This window comes from Callithrix jacchus, chromosome 11 (assembly GCF_049354715.1).
Source record: "Callithrix jacchus isolate 240 chromosome 11, calJac240_pri, whole genome shotgun sequence".
NCBI lineage: Eukaryota > Metazoa > Chordata > Mammalia > Primates > Cebidae > Callithrix > Callithrix jacchus.
Window position 1 is genome coordinate 52,837,929 of NC_133512.1, and position 23,575 is coordinate 52,861,503.

Here is a 23,575-nt window from a genome sequence, read left to right on the forward strand (position 1 = left end):
ATAAGGAAGGGGTCTAGTTTCAGTTTTCTGCATATGGCTAGTAAGTGTTCTCAGCACCAATTATTAAATAGGGAATTCTTCCCCATTGCTTGTTTTTGTCAGGTTTGTTGAAGATTAGATGGTTGTAGATGTGTGGCATTATTTCTGAGGCCTCTATTCTGTTCCATTGGCCTATATATCTGTTTTGGTACTGGTATCATGCTGTTTTTATTAGTGGAGCCTTGTAGTATAGTTTGAAGTTAGGTAGCATGATGCCTCCAGCTTTTTTCTTTTTGGTTACATATGAAATTTAAAATAGATTTTTTTTTAGTTCTGTGAAGTAAGCCAGTGGTAGCTCGATGGGTATAGCATTGAATCTATAAATTACTTTGGGCAGTATGGCCATTTTCACAATATTGATTCTTCCTATCCATGAGCATGGAGTGTTTTTCCATATGTTTGTGTCCCCTCTTATTTCCTTGTAAAGTGGTTTGTAGTTCTCCTCCAAGAGCTTTTTCATGTCCCTTGTAAGTTGTATTCCTAGGTATTTTATTCTCTTTGTAGCAATTGTAAATGGGAGTTCACTCATGATTTGGCTGTTTGTCTATTATTGGTGTATAGGAATGTTTGTGATTTTTTTTGCCTTTTTTAAATTGCATTTTAGGTTTTGGGGTACATGTGAAGAACATGCAAGATTGTTGCGTAGGTACACACATGGCAGTGTGATTTGCTGCCTTCCTCCCCTTCACCTATATCTGGCATTTCTCCCCATGCTATCTCTCCCCAACTCCCCACCCCCTGCTGTCCCTCCCCTATTTCCCCCCAACACACCCCAGTGTGTACTACTCCTCCCTGTGTCCACGTGTCCTCATTGTTCAACACCCACCTATGAGTGAGAATATGCGGTGTTTGATTTTCTGTTCTTGTGTCAGTTTGCTGAGAATGATGGTTTCCAGGTTCATCCATGTCCCTACAAAGGACACTAACTCGTCGTTTTTGATGGCTGCATAATATTCCATGGTCTATATGTGCCACATTTTCTCTGTCCAGTCTATCATCGATGGGCATTTGGGTTTGTTCCAGGTCTTTGCTATTGTAATGTTTGTGATTTTTGCACATTGATTTTGTATCCTGAGACTTTGCTGAAGTTGCTTATCAGCTTAGGAGTTTTGGGGCTGAGACAGTGGGGTCTTCTAAATATACAATCATGTCATCTGCCAACAGAGACAATTTGATTTCCTCTCTTCTTATTTGAATACCCTTTATTTCTTTCTCTTGCCTGATTGCTCTGGCCAGAACTTCCAATACTAAGTTGAGTAGGAGTGGTGAGAAAGGACATCCTTGTCTTGTACTAGTTTTCAAAGGGAATGCTTCCATCTTTTGCCCATTCAGTATGATACTGGCTGTGGGTTTGTCATAAATAGCCATCATTTTGAGATACATTCCATCAATACCTAGTTTAGTGAGTGTTTTTAGCATAAAGCGGTGTTGAATTTTGTCAAAGGCGTTGTCTGCATCTATTGAGATAATCATGTGTTTTTTATTATTGGTTCTGTTTATGTGATGGATTATGTTTAACGATTTGCATATGTTGAACCAGCCTTGTATCCCAGGGATGAAGCCAACTTGATCATGGTGGAGAAGCCTTTTGATATGCTGCTGGATTTGGTTTGCCAGTATTTTATTGAGGATTTTCACATCAATGTTCATCAGGGATATTGGCCTGAAATTTTCTTTTTTTTGTTGTGTCTCTGCCAGGTTTTGTTATCAGAATAATGTTGGCTCCATAAAATGAGTTAAGGAGGAATGCCTCTTTTTCTATTGTTTGGAATAGTTTCAGAAGGAATGGTACCAGCTCCTCTTTTTATCTTTGGTAGAATTTGGCTGTGAATCCATCTGGTCCTGGGCTTTTTTTGGTTGGTGGACCATAATTACTGCCTCAATTCAGAACTTGTTATTGGTCTATTGAGGGATTCCACTTCTTCCTGGTTTCATCTTGGGAGGGTATATGTGTCCCAGAATTTATCCCGTTCTTCTAGATTTTCTAGTTTATTTGCATAGAGGTGTTCATAGTATTCTCTGGTGGTAGTTTGCATTTCTGTGAGGTCAGTGGTGATACCCTTTATATCATTTTTTATTGTGTCTATTTGATTCTTCTCTATTTTCTTCTTTATTAGTTTGGCTAATGGTCTATCTATCTTTTCAATCTTTTCAAAAAAAACCAGCTCCTAGATTCATTAATTTTTTGAGTGGTTTTTCGTGTCTCTGTCTGCTTCAGTTCTGCTCTGATCTTAGTTATTTCTTGTTAGCTTCTGCATTTGTTTGCTTTTGCTTCTCTATTTCTTTTAATTCTGATGTTAGTTTGTCGATTTTAGATCTATGTATTCTTTTAATTCAGTGATCTAGTCCTTGAGAAATGTCCCAAGTTGGGGTAAGGAAGGCAGTCTTTGTGTCCTCTGCATTGACCACCACCATAAGTAGGCTTCTTCCAGGGAGCAGGCATGGTTCAAGGTAAAGAAGCTCCCTTCTGTGGAGGAAAATCCCCAAGGAGAGACACAGCCATGGGGCATCAGCAGACAAAGCTTCTGGCAGCTGAGTGAACTTGTGCTTTAGTGCTGGAGTGGGATTCCAGAGGCACATCACACTGACCACAGTAAACAGTTCCCCAAAAGTTGGATTACTGATGAAAGTATGAGTTTATATTGCAGTATAGGTTAGCAGATTGCTTTTAAAATGTCATATAATGTGCACTTCCATCAGCAAAATAAGAGAATGTCTGTTTCCCTCAATACTCCCCAGTACCTGGTATTATTACTTTTCCAATTATTTAACAATTTCATACTCTTGTTATTTTAAGCATTTCCCTGATTATGACTAATGTTGAATATCTCTTTATTGGTGATACTTACTTCTGCTTTGGTAATATTTTTGGGTATGTATGTGTATGCCCTGTACTCATTTTTCTGTTGTGTTGTTTCTTTGTACACAAATGCCATTAATTCATTGTGAAGTGTTGTGGGAGAGTCTCTTAAAATCTGTTCTCCATTTTGTTGCCTGGGCACATGGCTAGAGCACAGTCCCCAGTCTCTTTTGCAGTTAAGTGTGATTATATAACTAAGTTCTGAACAGTGGGTTTTCAGCAGAAATGCCTTTGTTATGCCTCCTATTTGCCTTTTATCCTCTTCTTCAGTGGACACAGTAATGACTATGGTGGAGCTTTGAGATAGCAGGAGACTATGAATCACCATGTTGGGTAGCTGTCTGCAAACTGTGAACCCCTACTCTGGACTATTTGATGAACAAGAAACAGACCTCTGTTAAATTTGAGTTACTGTATATTTTTGGGATGTACCATTTGTTTCAGCAGTTTAGCCCACCCTAATACAGCTGTACTGTCTAACTTCTTCTTAGTCCATCATATGTATTTGACCACATATGATGTCTTCAAAGGCTGCTTAGAGAAAAATGCACATGCAAAGGAATTTGAAAAGGGAGGCCAAAGAAGCAGGAGGGACAACAGGATATGGAACATTGTGGAAGCCAAAGAAAAAAGTATTTCAAGAAACAAGCCACGATCAGTCATGTATCATACTGTTGAGAGGCTAGGCAGAGGCCAACAAGTTCTTGTGATTGGTTCAGTGCAAAGACGCCTCTGGAGTCAGGATTCCATGATAGAAGTATTAGAAAGCTTTCCTGTGATTAAGTCAACTTAATATCTAAAAAGTGAACGATCTATTAAATGTCTATCTTCTGCCAATGAACGTGCAAAATCTGTAAACAGTCTGGAAGTTGCCTGCCCATGCCCTTGAACAGCAGTAAGAGCACTGTTCAATCTGAAGTGTCGATCCACACATCTTTGCAGGCCTAGACATCTGGGCGATTCCAGCTCAGCCCACTATAATTCAACTGCAGGCAGATCCTATGAACCACCATTAATACCCTTAGAAAGCCGTGCTGGCCATTCACACTTGAACTGACTGTACCCTTCACGGAAGTCACAACAGTCATGAGTAGAAGTTCTTAGCTACTACTCCCTGCTGTCTGAATGTGAAATATCAACTTTCAATTTTTCACTTATACTTTATTCAACTCTCTTATTTTCTCAGATGAGACTCTAAAAATTACTTCTAGGCACAGAACATTCTGGGTTACTGAATCTCAGGACACAAATAAACTCTCACTTACAAGAAAAAAACATGGTACAATTTTATTGCACATCCCAGTTAAGGAGTTAAAATAAGAAAAAATATATTTTGTCATTTTTTTCTTCTCTCCCAGCTGGAGTGCAGTGGTGCAATCCTCAACCTCCCAGCCTCAGGGGATTCTCTCATCTCAGCCTCCCGAGAAGCTGGAACTATGGGCACACACCACCACACGCAGCTAATTTTTGTATTTTTAATAGATGCAAGGTATTGCCATATTGCCCAGACTGGACTCAAGCAATCCACCCACCTTGGCCTACCAGAGTGTTGGGATTACAGGCGTAAGCCACTGCACCTGGCAAAGAAAATTAATCTTTTAAATTAAATGACCATGGAGACAATTTATCCACCATAAAAGTGAGAGATGAAAAGAGATTCAGACATGTCAAAAGACATCAATACATGTGCTTATTAAAAGTATATGGTGCTGTGCTTTAAAAACCTGAAACTGAAGGTGACTTTTATAATTACCTGTGACATGTGTAGTCAGTTGTCCTTAATACATTCAGAATGACACATTACGAATGAATACATATTATAGCTTTCTGCTCTGCTGCTTATAGAAACATCTGATGAAGGACAAGCACTTGGATATGTCACCTATGTCTTAAGAAAAAAATAATGAAAAGACAATAGGAAAAGGTAGCATTATTCTATGCTTCCTGTTTTTAGTAATTCTGAGCATGAAATTATTTTTTGAAGAAAATTTCATGTTTCTTAATTTAAAATATGTAACAAGTTTAAGCTACAGAGTTTTAAGAAGCTTCATTCTTACTTGATTCAAAATGCTTATTAGTTCCTGGCAATTAAACAGCATACACGCTATCCATTTTAAGGTAATTTATCTCTAGTTTCTTCTTAGGAAATTATTTAGAAAGCCAAATGGAATTTAGCAGTAGAAATGGAAATAGGGTCTATTCTTTTATTTCTCCCTGCCCGTTATATAGTATTAAGGTTTTAAAGCATCTATTTTCTTTCATAATCAATTTTATAAATTACTCCTATTAATTAGCAAAGAAATTAAGGGAATATTCACATTCTGAACAATGGAAATTATCCGGAATTCCAATAAACTAATTTATTCTATATAATTTTGAATGGATTACGTACAAAGTTGTTTTGTTTTTGCACCTACAGTGTGAAAACATAGAGATCCTTATTGTTATCAAGGATATCTTCAATGTGTAAAAAAATAATTATTTATGTTTTCATATTTTATTGCTGTCCTGCACATTTAAGTAGACCTTTGTGTCTGCTGAGTAGAATGTCATAAAAGGGAAACCATGATAGCCTGCTGAGTCTAGATCTGACACATGTATTATGTTGGTAAATAAATACCATCCTCAGAAATCTGTTGCACTTAGTCTCTCCTTCTCTTGCAGTGATTGCCACAGTCTACTTTATTTTCTTGTTACTGCTGAATGTTTTCTCTACTTATCTGGAGCATGAGTTCTTCCAGACAAACCTGTTTTTTAGTCTTCACTGCATCCCCCAAGTGCCCTGCATGTAGTTGGCTCTCAGCACAATTTTGATGAATAAATGACTTCCAAGTGATCTAAAGCATGTTCCACTTGGCTTTTTAAAAAAAAGTTAACCCAGCCAGGCGTGATGGCTCACACCTGTAATCCCAGCACTTTGGGAGGCTGAGACAGGTAGATCACGAGGTCAGGAGTTCGAGACCAGTCAGGCCAGCAATGGTGATACCCTGTCTCTGCTAAAAATACAAAAAATTAGCCGAGCATGGTGGCGCATGCCTGTAGTTCCAGCTACTCAGGAGGCTGAGGCAGAAGAATTGCTTGAACTCAACAAGCAGAGGTTGCAGTGAGCCATGATCACATCATTGCACTCCAGCCTGGGTGACAGAGTGAGACTCATATCTCAAAACAAACAAACAAACAAACAAAAAAACCATACAAAATAGTTTTATATATGAATGACTTCCCCAACAGATGTAGTAAAACGCTGCTTCCAGCCCTAATTAATTAGACTAAGACTAAGAGCAAGGCAGAAAACCCTGGTAAATAATTAGGCATTATTAGCTTTGTCACCACAGTGGAGGGGAGTTTACTTAGGACTGTAGAGAAACCTAACTCATGGAGCTGATTATTGGTCAATACATTTCTACATTGGTCTTTAGAAAAATCATAATCGGACGTGCACAGTATGAAGAACTACTCTTCATAATTTGTGGTATTTTCTCTAAATACTTTGCTAAAATATTACTGGTGTTATACACACACAAAATTAAAATGCAGTATTTTTAAATTTAATATAATTCCTTCAAATTTTTCTACTCTCTTCTTGGTCAAAATATATCTGTCTCTATCTGCATCTCCACATTCTTAACTTTATAAGCTCTCTTCCATGCCCAAATCTGGCATATTTCCGTGTACTTCCGGAGGGCCTTCTATAAATATTGCAACTAGTTGATTAACTATGCAAGAAGGCTTCCCAGATGTTGCTAGTCTGAAATTTTACTCCCCTTATGCCTTAAATGCTCATTGTAACACCAATTTTTGTGGAATAGAATCACGTGCGATTATATCTTGAGAGACAACTACTATAATAAGGTTCTTTCTAGCACTTATAAATAAATGCCATTGGCTGAGTGATATTGTTTGGCTCTGTGTCCCCACCTAAATCTCATCTCAAATTATAATCCCCATGTGTCAAAGGAGTATAACCTGTAATCTCCATGTGTCAAGAAAGGGAGGTGATTAAATCACTGGGACATTTTCTCCCATGCTGTTCTCCTGAGAGTGAGTTCATAAGATCTGACGGTTTTATAAGAGGCTATTCCCCCTTCACTTTCTCCATTCTCTGCTGCTGCCATGTAAGATGTGCCTGCTTCTCCTTCCACCATGATTGTAAGTTTCCTGAGGCCTCTGCAGCCATGCAGAACTGTGTCAATGAAACATATTTCCTTTATAAATTATCCAGTCTTGGGAGTATTTTTATAGCAGTGTGAAAGCAGTTTAATGCAATGTATCCTAATAAAAATGTTGTCATTTTACTTCATGACAAATTATGGTATAGTAAGGCTTTGGTTCTTTCATCATAAAGTAATTGGGATTCTTTCTGTTTGACTGAAAAACATTGTTGTGTTGACGGCCTTAAAACTATTTTTCTTCGGTTGCATTTATTACATTTACAAGTTGTAAGAACATTTCATGGAATTCCAAGCTGCATGAATTTAGAGGTGAGCCTCTGGGAAGATAATTGGTCAGCAGTGACAGTGAACCATTCCTTTGTGCATCTTTAACAGCTCAAAAGCTTATAGTTTCAGGCCTGAATGGAAGCTTGAAGGTAGAGTCACCCCACCTGCTGCTTGAATAATCCAGTGTTCACTTGACAGTCCCAACTTAAAAATATTTAAAGACATCATCACATTATGCCTCCTCTCCCCAGAAACTCCTCCAAATCAGACTAAGCTAAAATTAAGTTAGAATGGTTGATTTTTCCTCATGTGATATAGTTTTAAACCTCCTCACCCAACTGAGTTACTGTCTTAGAGTTGGATTTGAATGCTAGCCACATTAATTTATTATGTATGTAAAGCTGGACATGTTTTAACAACATTTTGAACTTCAGCATTTTTTTAACCTGTAAAATGGGGATAATAATAATAATACTTATAGAACTGTTAGGATGATTAACTGAAATAATCAATGCACATGGCTGGTGCTTAGTAAGTATTCACTTCCTTCTCATTTTTAAAGTGATTTGTGGAATCGTCATATTCCATGAAGAAAGGTGTTGCGATTAAATTAGTCAGAAAAATAAATAGGGTTAAGCGAAGTTACTTAGGTTTTCTAATTACAAGGTTTGCAGAGCCTTTATCGCATTGACATGCTTTGTGAATCTCCAAATAAATATGATTTGAAGCATTTCCCAAGTTTATTTGACCACAAAACCCTTTTTGAGTAGTACACAGAATAACATCTTGTGTTTTTCTGAATATGATGTGAGAAAGGTTGTCCTAGTGGGATCTTTGGATGTGTTGCTTTGCCCTCTGGGCATGTGTGGAAGTATGATTGTCCCTCTGGGTCCTAGGAGTGGCCCATGCAGGGAAATTTATTCTGAGCAAACACAAAGAGGGAAAATATTTTCCCTCTGCTTCAAGTAAGAAAATAGAGTCAGCAATGAGCTAAGGGCTTAGGTCTTTTTGTTTCATCTATGATGTTAAGGTACAGTCCTCAGGTTTGGGAAACTCTGAGGAATTACTATAATGAAGATACTATGAGAAATAAATTGCTAGGAAGGAGGAAAAACTGAAAATATTATGTGGTGGGCTAGGCAGAATCCAGCATGCTGTCCCCTTGCATGAAATTAAATATTTCTGCTTATATGATGGAAAATCTGTGCTGATTCATTCTCATTAAGGCTCTACCAAGTTCATCAGAAAAAGTTTATAGAGACCTTGGGGAAAACTCAACAGGGGGGAATTTCCTGTTGGGGGCTGGAGGTGGGGAACCAGTATTTTCCCTTTATTGGGGTTTGCTTTGTTAATTGGTGTTTGAAGAAACCCCATTTCTTTCATAGTTGAAGCTAAGCAGAATTAATGTTAATTAAAAAATCATGTTAGCATTCCCAGGGCACATTCAAGCCATTAGTTGGGAAAAGGCTTGTCTAAAACACTTCTCTCATGGCTTTGTTTGCATGGGGAACTGACCGGTGAGAAGTTTCACCAGGACAAGAGAGGGAGCTGCCAGTTTATTTCTGGAACATAGAAGGATGTGTTTCAAAAGACATTCAAAATAAAGAACACACCAAAATGTACCAAAAGTGGTTTGGTTTTCTGTTTTTTTTAAAGCAAGGATGGAGCCACGCTTGAAACCTGTAAAACAGGATGCTTTACCCAAGTGTGTGTTGGGGTGGAAATGGGTGGGGAAGTGTGAGCCTGAGCCTGTGATTGTCAGTATTCTATAGAATGCACAGTTTTTAAATTTTACTATTTGAAGCAGGCTATCTTTTTACTTGCTTGTATAAATCTGTACTTGGATCTTTCTATTTAATGTTCTTTAAGGACTATTTTACTTCACACACAGAGGACCTCAATAAATAGATACATTGCCATCAAATCCCTGAGGTCTGTGTATTTCCTTTGGGTATAATTAACTTTAGTAGCTCACTAGACCTAAACAACACCTCAGACAGTACAGTGGGGGAAAAGCAAAATCCTGAATATATTTTTCTGAGGGTTCTGGAGCCCACTAATTATTTTTGTTAAGGTATGAGTTACATGTTACAGAATAAGAATGTCTAATATTGAGTTACATTTAGGTAGAAGTCAACTGTCACTAAGAGCCATTCTGAAATGTGAAATGACTTTCCAACTCAATGAAAATAATCATTTGATTGTTTATCCATTAATGTATTCCTCATTTCATTTTAAAAACATCTGAAGAGGCTTATAATGAAGACTATATAGAAAATCAGTTTGATAATTTAAACCTAGAAAATTGCAAATGGGATCTGTAGAAAGAGGTGGTAGCAAACCTGCTAACCTGGCAGGCTAGTGTGGCTGCTCCAACTGAGTGTCCATTTTGATTCTGGGCTTCCTGAAAGGCAGAATTAAAAAGGAAATATTCTTGAATTATTTCCTTTAGAATTGAAGAAACACAAACAAATTCTTATTTGAATGCAAGTTTTTCTGGCACTAAATTCTAAAGAAAAGAAATTTCATCACACATGCTTTTATAAGCACGAGATTTCTCTTTTAAAAATTATTTTTTAGGCACACAAATGATTTATGAATACATTTAAACAACACAGAAGTATGTAGATTAAAAAGTTCAGGTTCTCCTTCATCCTTGCACCTTCACCCTCCCACCAAGAGTCTGGTGTGTGACATCTCCGAACTTTTTCTAAGACCCCCTTCATTTCCTACCACTTGCCCCATGTGTACCAAATACAGCATATACAGGGATAATATATATGGATTATTCTTCAGCTTACTTTTATTTATTTATCTATGCCTTGATGATCATTCATATCAATATAAATAGTGCTATCTTGTTTTGTAAAACTACTATGTGAATATTCTAAGATTTACCCAAACATTCTCCTATGTTTGAGTTGTATGCCATTTTTCTTCATTTGTTTGTTTGTTTATTTTTTGAGACAGGATTTGCTCTGTTGCCCAGGCTTGAGTTCAGTGGCATGAACACAGCTCACTGCAGCCTTGACCTCTGGGGCTCAAGTGGTCCTCCCACCTCAGCCTCCAGAGCAGCAAAGGGTGCTAACTTTTAAATTTTTTGTAGAGACCAAGGTCTCATCATGTTTCTCAGAATGGTCTTGAACTCCGGGGCTCAAGTGATTCTCCCACCTTGGCCTCCCAAAGTACTGGGATTGCAGGTATGAGCAACAGTCCCTAGCCACAATTTTTAAATATTACAAACAATGCTACAATAAACATCTGTGCATGTGTTTAAAAATTTTTGTTCAGTGGATATAATAGAAGTTGGAAAACTGGGTCAGAGGGCATATGCATAACAAAAATGACAAAGGGAGACCTTGTGATTAAGGGCAATGAGTCCTCAAAATCAGTAATTCTCAAATTTTTGGTATGAGTATGTTCCTGTAGGTGCTCATGATCCTTGGAGAACATTCTTACCTATTGCTGATGATAATTCTATCATAGGGACACTTCTCCTATCATACCAGATGACATTTGACTTAAGCAATATGATGAATCAGAATTTCACATCTCAAAGAAGCCAGCTTGGCACAGCAGGATCAGCTGCTCCTAAGGATGTTTGTTTTCACTATCTTGTGACTTGTTCACTTTGTTCTTGACTATCAGCATTTATGAGCAGATAAATAATACCTGTAAATAAATAAAAAAGTACTTGAGTTTATTATTATTATTCAGAGTGAAAAGATATCTGTTGCTGGATTTTAGAAGCTGAAAAATCTAAGTTTGGCATGTTGCAAAGGAAAATTGTTTGAGAAACACTGCTCTAGATTAAGTCAACGGCAAAAATAAGAAATGAGTTGTTATATGTAATATCACCACTGAAAGACCAATGTTATATATAATACCACCACTGAAAGACCCATGTTAAATTTTTAGCCAGTATTCCTTCAAAAAGATATGATGTCCAAAAGGACTTTATAACAAATTTTAGGTGAATTCCAGGCTGATAATATTTTTAAGCCTTTCTAATTCATTTATATAGTTCTGAAATTTACTTCCTGCTTCCAAATCAGTTCATTTGAATATACACAATCATTTTAAAAAAACTCACGTCTTTAGCTGATATTTCTGACATTTTTTTTATATTGTCTGAGAAGCAGAATGACTCCTTCCAGACAGGGATCTAAACAATTCTAAAGCAATACTGAATAAACAGAGAGCCACAGAAGCAGACTATAGTGTGTTTAAAAATTCTGAGGTTGTTTCTGGTACAACATGAGCATAAAGGAAACAGAACTTCAGTCTTAAGGTAAACACTGGCATTTATCAAAGACATACATCTTATCCTCTCTGAATTTGATGCCTTCTGAAAGGGAAGATTTAAAGTGAGATGTATTCTGTAGAAGGCTTTGAGATTTAAGGCACTCAACAATTCCACTGATCTAGTGACCCTCTTTCAGCCTCCTTTTACCAGCTTCCTAGATTAGCCTAATTCATTAATTATTCTGGTCATACTTTAAGTAAAAGAGGTGAAAATGCAATGGCAGCCAATCACTTCAGAACTATAGACTTTACAAAGGAGACAAACTATAGACTTTACAAAGTCCCCCAACAAGCATGTTTATTTACAATACCCATCACTACAGAAAACCTACAAAAATATGCCTTTGGTCTTTTTGTTTTCTAAGTGGGCATGCAATTGATTAGATGCTTTTAAGGATGCTAATATGTATGAACACTTCTGTCATCCTTGACCCTATTCATATGTCCACATGATATTTTCAGAGATTCTGACTTGGGGGATGTGAGGTGGGGAAATTCTGATGCATGGTCATTGACTTAGAGAGTACCTTCATTCTCAGATCTCTGATCTCTTATAGAGATCATACTTCTCATATGGCCAGTCTTATAAGACCAGAATCTAGTGATGATCACCAAGAATGAACAAGAGAGAACTGTGTCACTAAATCCCTCTCTTCCCAGTTTTCCTTGGATTTGCACTCTCACTTGGTAATGTGAACCCTATGGCATGGCATTCCGTTCCTGAAAACTGACTTTCATATCTGTATGCTGTTATTAATATTATATATTTCTGGGCACAATGGTGCATGCTTGCAGTCCAAGCTACTTGTGAGGCTGAGGGGGAATGACTGCTTGAGCCCAGGAGTTCAAGGCCAGCCTGGGTAAAGTTGCAAGACCCTCTCTCTTTTTTTAAAAAATTTTTATTTTACTTTAGGTGTATACCATATCCAGCATTTCTCCCCATGTTATCCCTCCCCACCCCCTGCTGACCCTCCCCTACCCACCCCTCAACTGCCCCCAGTATGTGATGCTCCTCTCCGTGAGTCCATGGGTTTTCATTGTTTAACACCCACTATGAGTGAGAACATGCAGTGTTTGGTTTTCTGTTCTTATGTCAGTTTGTACAGAATGCTGGCTTCCAGATTCATCTAAGTCTCTACAAAGGATACGAACTCATTTTTTATGGCTGCATAGTATTCCATGGTGTACATGTACCATATTTTCTTTGTCCAATCTATTGTTGATGGGCATCTGGGTTGGTTCCAGGTCTTTGCTATGGTACACAGGGCTGCAATGAACATACGTGTACATGTGTCTTTATAGTAGAACAATTTATAGTTCTTTGGGTATATACCTAATAATGGGATTGCTGGGTCAAATGGAATTTCTATTTCTAGATCCTTAAGAAATCGCCACACTGTCTTCCACAATGGTTGAACTAATTTACACTCCCACCATCTGTGTAGGAGTGTTCCTATTTCTCCACATCTTCTCCAGCATCTGTTGTCTCCAGATTTTTTAATGATTGCCATTCTAACTGGCATGAGATGGTATCTCAATGTGATTTTGATTTGCATTTCTCTAATGACCTGTGATGATGAGTATTTTTTCATATGTTTGTTGGCCTCATGTATGTCTTCTTTTGAAAAGTGTCTGTTCATATCCTTCGCCCACTTTGAATGGGGTTGTTTGTTTTTTTCTAGTATATTGTTTTAGTTCTTTGTAGATCCTGGATATTAGCCCTTTGTCAGATGGGTAGATTGCAAAAATTTTTTGCCATTCTGTTGGTTGCTAGTTCACTCTAATGATGGTTTCTTTTGCAGTACAGAAGCTCTGAATTTTAATTAGATCCCATTTGTCTATCTTGGTTTTTGTTGCCATTGCTTTTGGTGTTTTAGTCATGAAGTCCTTGCCTATGACTATGTTCTGGATGGTTTTGCCTACATTTTGTTCTAGTGTTTTTATGGTGTTAGGTTTTACGTTTAAATCTTTAATCCATCTGGAGTTAATTTTAGAGTAAGGTGCCAGGAAGGAGTCCAGTTTCTTTCTTCTGCACATTGCTAGCCAGTTTTCCCAATACCATTTATTAAACATGGAGTCCTTTCCTCACTGCTTGTTTTTGTGAGGTTTGTCAAAAATTAGATGGTTGTAGATGTGTGGTGTTGCTTCTGGGGCCTCTGTCCTGTTCCATTGGTCTATGTCTCTGTTTTGGGGCCAGTACCCTGCTCTTTTGATTACTGTAGCTTTGTAGTATAGTTTGAAGTCCAGCAATGTGATGCCTCCGACTTTGTTCTTTTTGCTTAGGATTGTCTTGGGTATGCAGGCTCTCTTGTGATTCCATATGAAGTTTAAAGTGGTTTTTTTCTAGTTCTGTGAAGTAGGTCATTAGTAGCTTGAGGGGATAGCATTGAATCTATAGATTACTTTGGGCAGTATGGCCATTTTCCTAATCATAAGCATGGAATGTTTTTCCATCTGTTTGTGTCCTCTCTTATTTCCTTGAGCAATGGTTAGTAATTCTCTTTGAAGAGGTCCTTTACATCCTCTGTTAGTTGTATTCCTGGGTATTTTATTCTCTTTGTAGCAATTGTGAATGGGAGTTCACCCTTGATTTGGCTCTCTGTTTGTCTGTTACTGGTATATAGGAATTCTTGTGATTTCTGCACATTGATTTTATATCCTGAGACTTCGCTAAAGTTGCTTATCAGTTTGAGAAGGTTTTGAGCTGAGATGATGGAGTCTTCTAGATATACAATCATGTCATCTGCAAATAGAGACAGTTTGACTTCCTCCTTTCCTATTTGAATACTCTTTCTTTTTCTTACCTAATTGTTGTGGCTAGAACTTCCAATACAATATTGAATAGGAGTGGTAAGAGAGGGCATCCTTGCGTAGTGCCTGATTTCAAAGGGAATTCTTCCAGCTTTTGCCCATTCAGTATATTGGCTGTAGGTTTGTCGTAAATGGCTTTTTATCATTTTATGATACGTTACATCAATACCTAGTTTATTGGGGGTTTTTTAGCATGAAGAGCTGTTGAATTTTGTGGAAGGCCTTTGCATCTATTGAGATAATCATGTGGTTTTTGTGTTTGGTTCAGTTTATGTGATGGATTACGTTTATGGATTTGCATATGCTGAACCAACCTTGCATCCCCGGGATGAAGCCTACTTGATCGTGATGGATAAGCTTTTTGATGTGGTGTTGCAATTGGTTTGCCAGTATTTTATTGAAGATTTTTCCATCAATGTTCATCATGGATATTGGCCTGAAGTTTTCTTTTTTAGTTGAGTCTCTGCCTGGTTTTGTTATCAATCAGGATGATGTTGGTCTCATAAAATGAGTTAGGGAGGATTCCTTCCTTTTGTATTGTTTGATACGGTTTTAGAAGGAATGAAGCCAGCTCCTCTTTGTACGTCTGGTAGAATTTGCCTGTGAACCCGGCCGGACCTGGACATTTTTTCGTTGGTAGGCTACTGATTGCTGCCTCTACTTCAGCCCTTGTTATAGGTCTAGACAGAGTTGCAACTTCCTCCTGGTTTAGTCTTGGTAGAGTACAAGTGTCCGGGAATGTATCCATTTCTTCCTGGTTTACTGATTTATGTGCATAGAGCTATTTTTAGTAATCTCTGATGGTAGTTTGTATTTCTGTGGGATCAGTGGTGATATCCCCTTTATCTTTTTTTAATTGCATCTATTTGATTCTTCTCTCTTTCCTTTTTATTAGTCTGGCTAGCAGTCTATTTTGTTGATCTTTTCAAAAAACCAGTTTTTGGATTTATTGAATTTTTGAAGGGTTTTTTTGTGTCTCTATCTCCTTCATTTTAGCTCCAATCTTAGTTGTTTCTTGCCTTCTGCTAGCTTTTGAGTTTTTTTGATCTTTCTCCTCTAGCTCTTTCAATTTTGATGATAGGGTGTCAATTTTAGATCTTTCCTTGTTTCTCATGTGGGCATTTATTGCTATAAATTTCCCCCTCGACACTGCTTTAAAGGTGTCCCAGAGATTCCAGTAAGTTGTGTCTTCATTCTGATTGTTTTTAAAGAACATCTTTATTTCTGCCTTCATTTTATTGTTTATCCAGTTGACACTCAGTAGCAAGTTGTTCAGTTTCCAAGTGCTTGTGTGGGTTTGAGTGTGTTTCTTAATCCTGAGTTCTAGTCTAATTGTTCTGTGGTCTGACAGACTGTTTGTTATGATTTCCATTCTTTTGCATTTGCTGAGGAGTGATTTGCTTCCAATAATGTGGTCAATTTTAGAGTAAGTGCAATGTGGTGCTGAGAAAAATGTATATTCTATGGATTTGGGTAGAGCATTCTGTATATGTCTATTAGGTCCGCTTGGTCCAGCTCTGCATTTAAGTCCTGGATGTCCTTGTTAATTTTCCGTCTCATTGATCTGTCTAATATTGACAGTGGAGTGTTGAAGTCTCTCACTATTATTGTGTGGGAGTCTAAATCTCATTTTAGGTCATTAAGAACTTGCTTTATGTATCTGGGTGCTCCTGAGTTGGGTGCGTATATATTTAGGATAGTTAGCTCTTCTTGTTGGATTGATCCTTTTACCATTATGTAGCGTCCTTCTTTGTCTCTTTTGATCTTTGTTGGTTTGAAGTCCATTTTATCAGAGATTAGAATTGCAACCCCTGCTTTTTTTGTTCTCCATTTGCTTGGTTAAATCTTTTTCCAACCCTTTATTTTGAGTCTTTATGTGTCTTTGTATGTGAGATGGGTTTCCTGAATACAGCACATGATATGTCTTTTTATCCAATTTGCCAGTCTGTGTCTTTTAATTGAGGTGTTTAGGCTGTTTACATTCAATGTTAATATTGTTATGTGTGAATTTTATCCTGCCATTTTGTTACTGGCTAGTTTTCTTTCCCTTTAGTTGACTCATTTTCTTCATTGCATTTTTGGTCTTTGCCAACTGGTTTGCTTTTGCAGTGGCTGGTACTTGTTCCTTTCCATGCAGTGTTTCTTTCAGGAGCTCTTGTAGGTCAAGTCTGGTGGTGACAAAATCTCTCAGTAATTGCTTGTTCATAAAGGGTTTTATTTCTCTTACACTTACGAAGCTTAGTTTGGCTGGATATGAAATTCTGGTTGAAAGTTCTTTTCCTTAAGGATGTTGAATATCGGCCCCACTCTCTTCTGGTTTCTAGGGTTTCTGCCAAGAGATCTGCGGTGATTCTGATTGGCTTCCCTCTGTGGGTAACCCCTTTCTCTCTGGCTGCCCTTAGCATTTTTTCCTTCATTTTAACCCTGGTGAATCTGATGATTATGTGCCTTAAGGTTGCTCTTCTTGAGAAATATCTTTGTGGAGTTCTCTGTATTTCTTGAATTTGAATGTTGGACTATCTTGCTAGGTGTGGGAAGTTCTCCTGGATAATATCCTGGAACATATTTTCCAGGTTGGATTCATTCTCCCCATCATATTCAGGTACACTGATCAAGCGTAGATTAAGTCTTTTCACATAATCCCATATTTCTTGGAGGCTTTGTTCACTTGTTTTCCCCCTTTTTTCTCTTGTCTTGCGTTGTTTTTTTATTTCATTGAGCTGATCTTCAATCTCTGATATCCTTTCTTCTGCTTGGTTGATTTGACTATTAAAACTTGTGTTTGCCTCACCTAGTACTTGTGCTGTGTTTTTCAACTCCATCAAGTCGTTTATGTTCTTCTCTAAGCTGGTTATTCTAGTTAGCATTTCATCTAACTTTTTTTTTCAAGTTTTTTGGTTTCTTTGCATTGAGTTAGAACACGTTCCTTTAGCTCAGAAAAGTTTGTTATTATCCACCTTCTGAAGCCTGTTTCTGTCAATTCATTGCGCTCAATTTCAGTCGCATTGTGTTCCTATGTTGTTGAGGAGTTGTGATACCTTGAAGGAGAAGAGGTGTTCTGGTCTTTGATGGTTTCCTCTTCTTTGTGCTGGTTTTTCCCCATCTTTGTGGATTTACCTGGCTGTGATGTCAGGGAGCTGCTTGATGAGGTCACTTGTCTGCCTGTCGAGGTGCTACTGGGTTTCTAGGGACTCCTTCAGGTTACTAGGAAAACATCCTGTGTCTTTTTGTTTATACTTGGAGGTTAGGCCCACCTCTTCCGCTGACCCGTAGGCACTGCTGTTTGGTCAAGAATACTGTCCTGTTGCTATGTAGGCTTCTTGTGTTTTTGTTAAAACATGTAGCCTAGTCCCACCCCTCTAATGGTGGGTTGTGCCCTTCCTCCACTAGGCTGGCTCATTCAGGGTTCAGAACAGACTGTGGCAGTGGTTGTGCAACTCACTAGAGTCAGAGCTTCAGCCCTCTGGGGTTTGTGGGGAAGGGTAGGGACCTGCCCAGCCGCACCAAGCCATCTCCCCCTTTCAGCTTCCTCTCTCTCCAGTCATGGGGTACGGGCCCACCAAGCTGCTCCATCTGTCCTCCTGCTTACAGCTCCCTCTCTCTCTGGGTAGGCGGAGGGGACGATAGCTCAGTCCACAGGCTCTCCTGGCCACCTTTTGGGTTTATTCGTCTGTTTAGGTCTATGTACCAATCTGGGACACCATCCTGGATTATTATTCAACTCCACGCTTGTAATTCCTGGCACTTGACTGGCAAAGATCCCCTGTTCTGTGTATTGCTGAGGCTTTGGGGGAAGCGCTATATCTGGACTGGAGTGCCAGAGGGGGAGCCTCCGACTCACTGGTCAGGTGCATTTTCTGGGTGAAGCAGTACCCATCCCCACCTCCCTCTGCCTTGCCTGGGGGCTTTGCTCACCATAGGAACAGACCCGTTGTAACACCCCTGGTACCTTGGTTGGAGCTAGGAGATCTCTGGATTTCTGTGTCTCTCTCACTGGGTGATGTGCACCAGAGTTGTGTCTATTCCGCCATCTTGGAGATTCCCCTGGACCCTGCCTCTTAAAAAAATTACCCATGATTACCCTCCTACCGCAGCTCTTACTGATCCATCTATACAGGCAAAAGCTGGTCTGGGATTTATTCTGGATTCATTTTGAATTCTAGGTCATGTTTTCCACCACCATAGTACCAAGATTGATAGGGATCCTAGCATATCTTTTATATATCCTTATGAAACTGACTCTATGGCCAATTAGAAAATTCCAAAGTTTCCTCATCTATATAGTGGAGCCACTACTGACACTTCTCAGAGATGTGTTGTGAAGATTAAATGAGGTAATATATACAAAAAGCTTAGCATAATTCTGTAAGCCAGGGTAAATATCTGGTAGTTACCTGGGATGAAGAAAAGCCAGATACAAAACAAGTCTTGAAGTTCATTGAGGCAGACTTACAATGAAGGCTCATTTGCTCTTCTCTCTCCCCTCCTTTGGTTTTAATTCTTCTTATGTAATATAAAAGTGGGAAAATGAGGTTACTAAAAGACTAACAGTTCTCAACACTATCACTATCTATTAATGCTTCCCAGTTTATAAGATGAATAATGTACATTAAGCATCTACCCCAAACAACCTCTGTGAGGCACACAAACTAGTTGGAATCCAGTGTGAGAGTGAAAAAGCAAAGCTACCTTTGCATAGTGTACAGTTGTTGTGGTTAGAATGACATTAGGAATGATGCAATAGACTGACCTCCCTCCATCAATTTATAAAGGATCCCTTTAATATTATCTTGATTTACTTTCAGGACCTGGCCCAATATATTGTGCATGTCTACATGGTTTTGGTTAACCCCTAGCAATACAAGCACTACAAGACAGGCTGGAGAATTATTTACCCAACCAGTTAAAAGTCCAGTTTCTGAGACACAGCATCAGCCTACTGGGCCTCTGCCTCATTCCCTCTCCACCAGGATCTACAATGTTTATTCTTGGTAAATGTTGGTAGTTCTAACATTTTAACATGGGCAGTCTTACCACTGAATCAAACCTAGTTTCAATCTTATAAGTTCTTTATTTATCATACATTCTTGAATAATAGAAAAATGACCTGGAAAAATACTTTTGGCAACTGAGATGATATTAGAAGCTGATATAAACCATTCCATGCTTATGTCCACTAAATAGCTTAATAGTCTATCTAGTGGGTGTTGAATATGCTGCTCCTCAACCTTACCTAATTGTACTTTCAGATCCTGTACCTCTCAAGCTTCTGCAATCAATAATTTTGTGTCTTTCACAGGCTACTCACTGGGACAATGTGAATAGCACAGATGAGGCAGAGAATGGAGAAGAGTCCAAGGGCTTCTGAATCAGGAGTAGGTCTATAAGATCCTGTAAGATCAGGGGATACCTTCATTGTATAATATGTCCAGTGGCAGTGTTTAAAGGACTGAACTATTTACTCAACACATTCGTTTAACAAATAGTTCTGGAGAGTTTATAATACACAAGACACCATATTAAAAACTGAAGTTGAATGAGTACAACTAGATGTAATTCTTTATCTTCATATATCACAGGTCAGGAACACATATATTAATCAAATACAACTTACACATGTAAATGCAGACTTGTGATAAGAGCTTCAAAGAAAAGATATATGGGACAATGAGAATTCAGTCTTCTTCAATTTCTATCAGATATCTAGTGACAACAGACCATCATCATCACAGACTTTTTATTATCAAAATGCCTTCTTTTCAGTTAGCCCTAACTAGCTACTTCAGTGTACTTCTCTTTTGGGTGTTTAAACAGGTTTTTGTTTGTTTATTCATTGCTTTTTTTTTTAATAGGGTCTCATTCTGTTGCCCAGGCTGGAGTGCAGTGGCATAATCACAGCTTATTGTAGCCTCTACTTTCTGGCCTCAAGTAATCCTCTCACCTCAGCCTCCTGAGTAGCTGGGACCACAGCTGCATGCCATCACACAAGGCTAGATTTTTTATTTTATTATTATTTTTTTAATTTTTGAAACTGAGTTTTACTCTTGTCACCCAAGCTGGAGTGCAATGGTGTGATCTTGGCTCACTGCAACCTTGGCCTCCTGGCTGGGATTACAGGCATCCACCACCACACTTTGCTAATTTTCGAATTTATAGCAGAGATGGGGTTTCACCACGTTGGCCAGGCTGGTCTTGAACTCCTGACCTCAGATGATTCACCCACAGGTGTGATTACACGTGTGAGCCACTGTGCTCAGTCTGGTTTTTTATTTTTTGTAGATACGAGGTCTTACTATGTTGTCCAGGCTGGTCTTGAACTCCTGGACTCAAGCTATTCTCCCACTTCAGGCCCTTAAGATGCTGAGATTATAGGTGTGAGCCACTGCGCATGGACTAAACAGGTTTTAATGCATTCACTAAATAGTTTATTTTGTACCATGGTAAGCATGATCTCAGGTAACCATAATTACTTGAATATTTATAAGAACATCTTCTATTTTTATGAAGGTCTGTATCCCTTGGTATGACAGGGTTGTAAAATAAAATATTCTAGTAAAATGAGGAAAGTCCCAACTTACAGACCCATTTTGAAAAACTAAAAACTGCATTAGTCTCAGGCATTGGTGTAAAGAAATGCCTGAGACTGGGTAATTTATAAAGGAAGGAGGTTTAATTGACTCATGGTTCCACAGGCTGTATAGGAAGCACGGCTGTGGAGGCCGCAGGAAACTTTCAATCATGGCAGAATGCAAGGGGGAAGCAGGCATGTCTTACACAACTGGAGCAGGAGGAAGCAGGGGAGGTGCTACACACTTTTAAACAACCAGCTCTCATGAGAACTCACTCAATATCATGAAAATGGCACCCAGGGGGATGGTGTTAAACCATTAGAAACTGCCCCCATGATCCAATCACCTCCCACCAGGCCCCACATCTGACACTGAGGATTACAGTTGAACACGAGATTTAGGTAAAAACAGATCCAAACCATATCCAAACACAACTGATTTCTGCTAGAGTAAGTAGATAAATCAATTATCTTCTGCACCAATGCCCACTAGTGTTACCTCTTGTCAAGAGAATAACTATTACTACTTTCTTCCTTAGCTTAATTTGTCTAAACCAATATGATCTCTCCCTCTGAGCAAAATATTCTCTTCCTAAATGTTTTCCTACTCCCACACTTTCCACCTCTTATTGCCCTTTTAGCCATGAAGACCAAGTTTGTGGATTGAATTTCTTCCAGAAGACAAATGCATTTATTTATTTCCTTGTTTTCCCATTAATTCACTCAACACTTGAGGGCTCAATATACATTTGATATTTTGCTAGTGGCTAAGATTGCAGAAGTAAGACTTAGAAATTCTCTCAAGGATTTCATCATCTAGGTGACACAAACCCTTACAACATTTTATCAAGCAGCAGGATGGGCCTTAATAAAAATACTGATAAAGCACAGAAGTATTGGAGAGCAGAAGTGGAAGTAGGGGTTAGGAAGATTTCTTGGCAAAGGAGAAGGAATGTGAAATACTGTAGGAAGCCAAAGGTTACATTTAGGGAGGGACTTCCTAGGCAAAGGCACAGCAGCATCTGCAAAGACTGAGGCTGAAAATAGCATGATGAACTATGGATGAAGAATGAAGTCCACAGAACAAGTGCACCAGAAGAAACAGGCGAGAAGGAGGCAAGGGCCAAATTATGGAGAGTCCTATTTGTCATGTGACCAGCCCAGAAGTTACTTTGTAAGCAAAAGGGGAGCCATGGAAGGGGGTTTAAGCAGGAGAGTAAAACACTGAAACTTGTGTATTTAAAGGATTATTTTGGTGGCAACTGGAAAATGAATTGGAAGTGAGGAAGGCTACAAACAAGAAGTCCAGTTAGGCTTCTGTCAGAATCCCAGGCAGGAAATGGTAAGCATGACTTAAGGCAGTGGCCAAAGGAATGCAGAGAGAAGGTACATTTGAGAAAAGTTTACAGAATCAAGAAAACTCTGTGACTGATTTGATGTGGGAGATGAGGAAGAGATAAGTAGGACTACTCTGTATTTGGGACAAAGATGGATATGAGTTCTAAAACACAAAGGTAGCTCTGACAGAACCTTGTCAGAAACCAGCTGTAATTTTCTATCTAATAATTTAATAATTTTTCTTCTACATGAGCTTATAAGAAGTTGAGTGAACCCACGATAGACTTCTTATCACCCAGCCAGCACCTAGTTCAAGTTTTCAACTTGACTGTGTACTGGACACCTTTAAAAAAATACTTACGCCTGGATCTGTACCCAATTTATGCAGGTGCAATCTAGACATTGGTGTTCATTAAGATCTCAGTGACTGTAAAATGTGCTTGCTGCTTGGAGGTTTCCCTAGATTTAAAGCACCTCCTACTTATTAAATACCTACTCTTCTAATTGGCCAAACACCATACCCCTCTCTTACAGTAGTAAACTATGAAAGAATTTGAAATGTAGGTATTTGTGGGCCCTTGGCTCTGAAGGAGAAAAATCTTGGCCCTTAGAACCCAGAAAAGATGTGTCCCAGAAGTCCAGGCCTGAAGTCTCTGGTCATGCTAGAGTCTCTGAGGACCAGCACTCTCCCCTGGCTCCACCAGGGGATCTGTGGCCTGGTGGGATCGAAGGGTGAGGCTTGAGGGGAGTGTCATGCCAGCGACATGGATTGAGGACATGGATTAGGACTGTGAAAGTCTGCATCTCAGTTGACTCATAAACCTGGCAACCACACAGCTGAAAGTCCTTCAGACAGCAAGGTGTATTAGGTTCTTAGTGCCACCATAACAAATTACTACAATCTGGTTGGCTTAAAATAACAGAAATTTATTTCCTTATAGTTCTGTAGACTAGAGGTTCAAAATCACGGTTTTGGAAATGCCGTGTGTCCTCATCAGGTTCTAGGGATGAATCTATCTTTGCCTCTTCCTACTTTCTGGTGATTGTTGGCCAGGAGTGTTCCTTGAAGCTGCATATTCCAGCCTCTGCCTCTAACTTCATATGAACTTTTTTCTTGGGTATATCTGTGTGTCCAAGTTTCATACTTCTGCTTATAAGGATACCTTAGAAGCCCTAATCCATTAGTACCTCATCTTGAGTTAATTACATCAGCAA

At 38.8% G+C, this 23,575-nt stretch overlaps 1 long non-coding RNA gene across 9 annotated transcripts in view; it reads right to left on the reverse strand.

Annotated features, from left to right (window-relative positions):
* Positions 1–23,575, reverse strand: part of LOC103794834 (uncharacterized) — a 170,938-nt gene that overhangs the window by 47,991 nt on the left and 99,372 nt on the right. For 7 of the 9 annotated variants that reach the window (XR_008473376.2, XR_008473379.2, XR_008473375.2 and 4 more), the window contains 5 exons: positions 19,688–19,845; positions 18,849–18,957; positions 10,798–11,010; positions 9,689–9,742; positions 4,653–4,787 (listed from right to left, as the gene is read on the reverse strand). This is a non-coding gene — a long non-coding RNA (uncharacterized LOC103794834). The remainder of the gene's footprint in view (positions 1–4,652; positions 4,788–9,688; positions 9,743–10,797; positions 11,011–18,848; positions 18,958–19,687; positions 19,846–23,575) is intronic. The other 2 variants (XR_008473377.2, XR_008473382.2) reach the window with 2 other exon arrangements.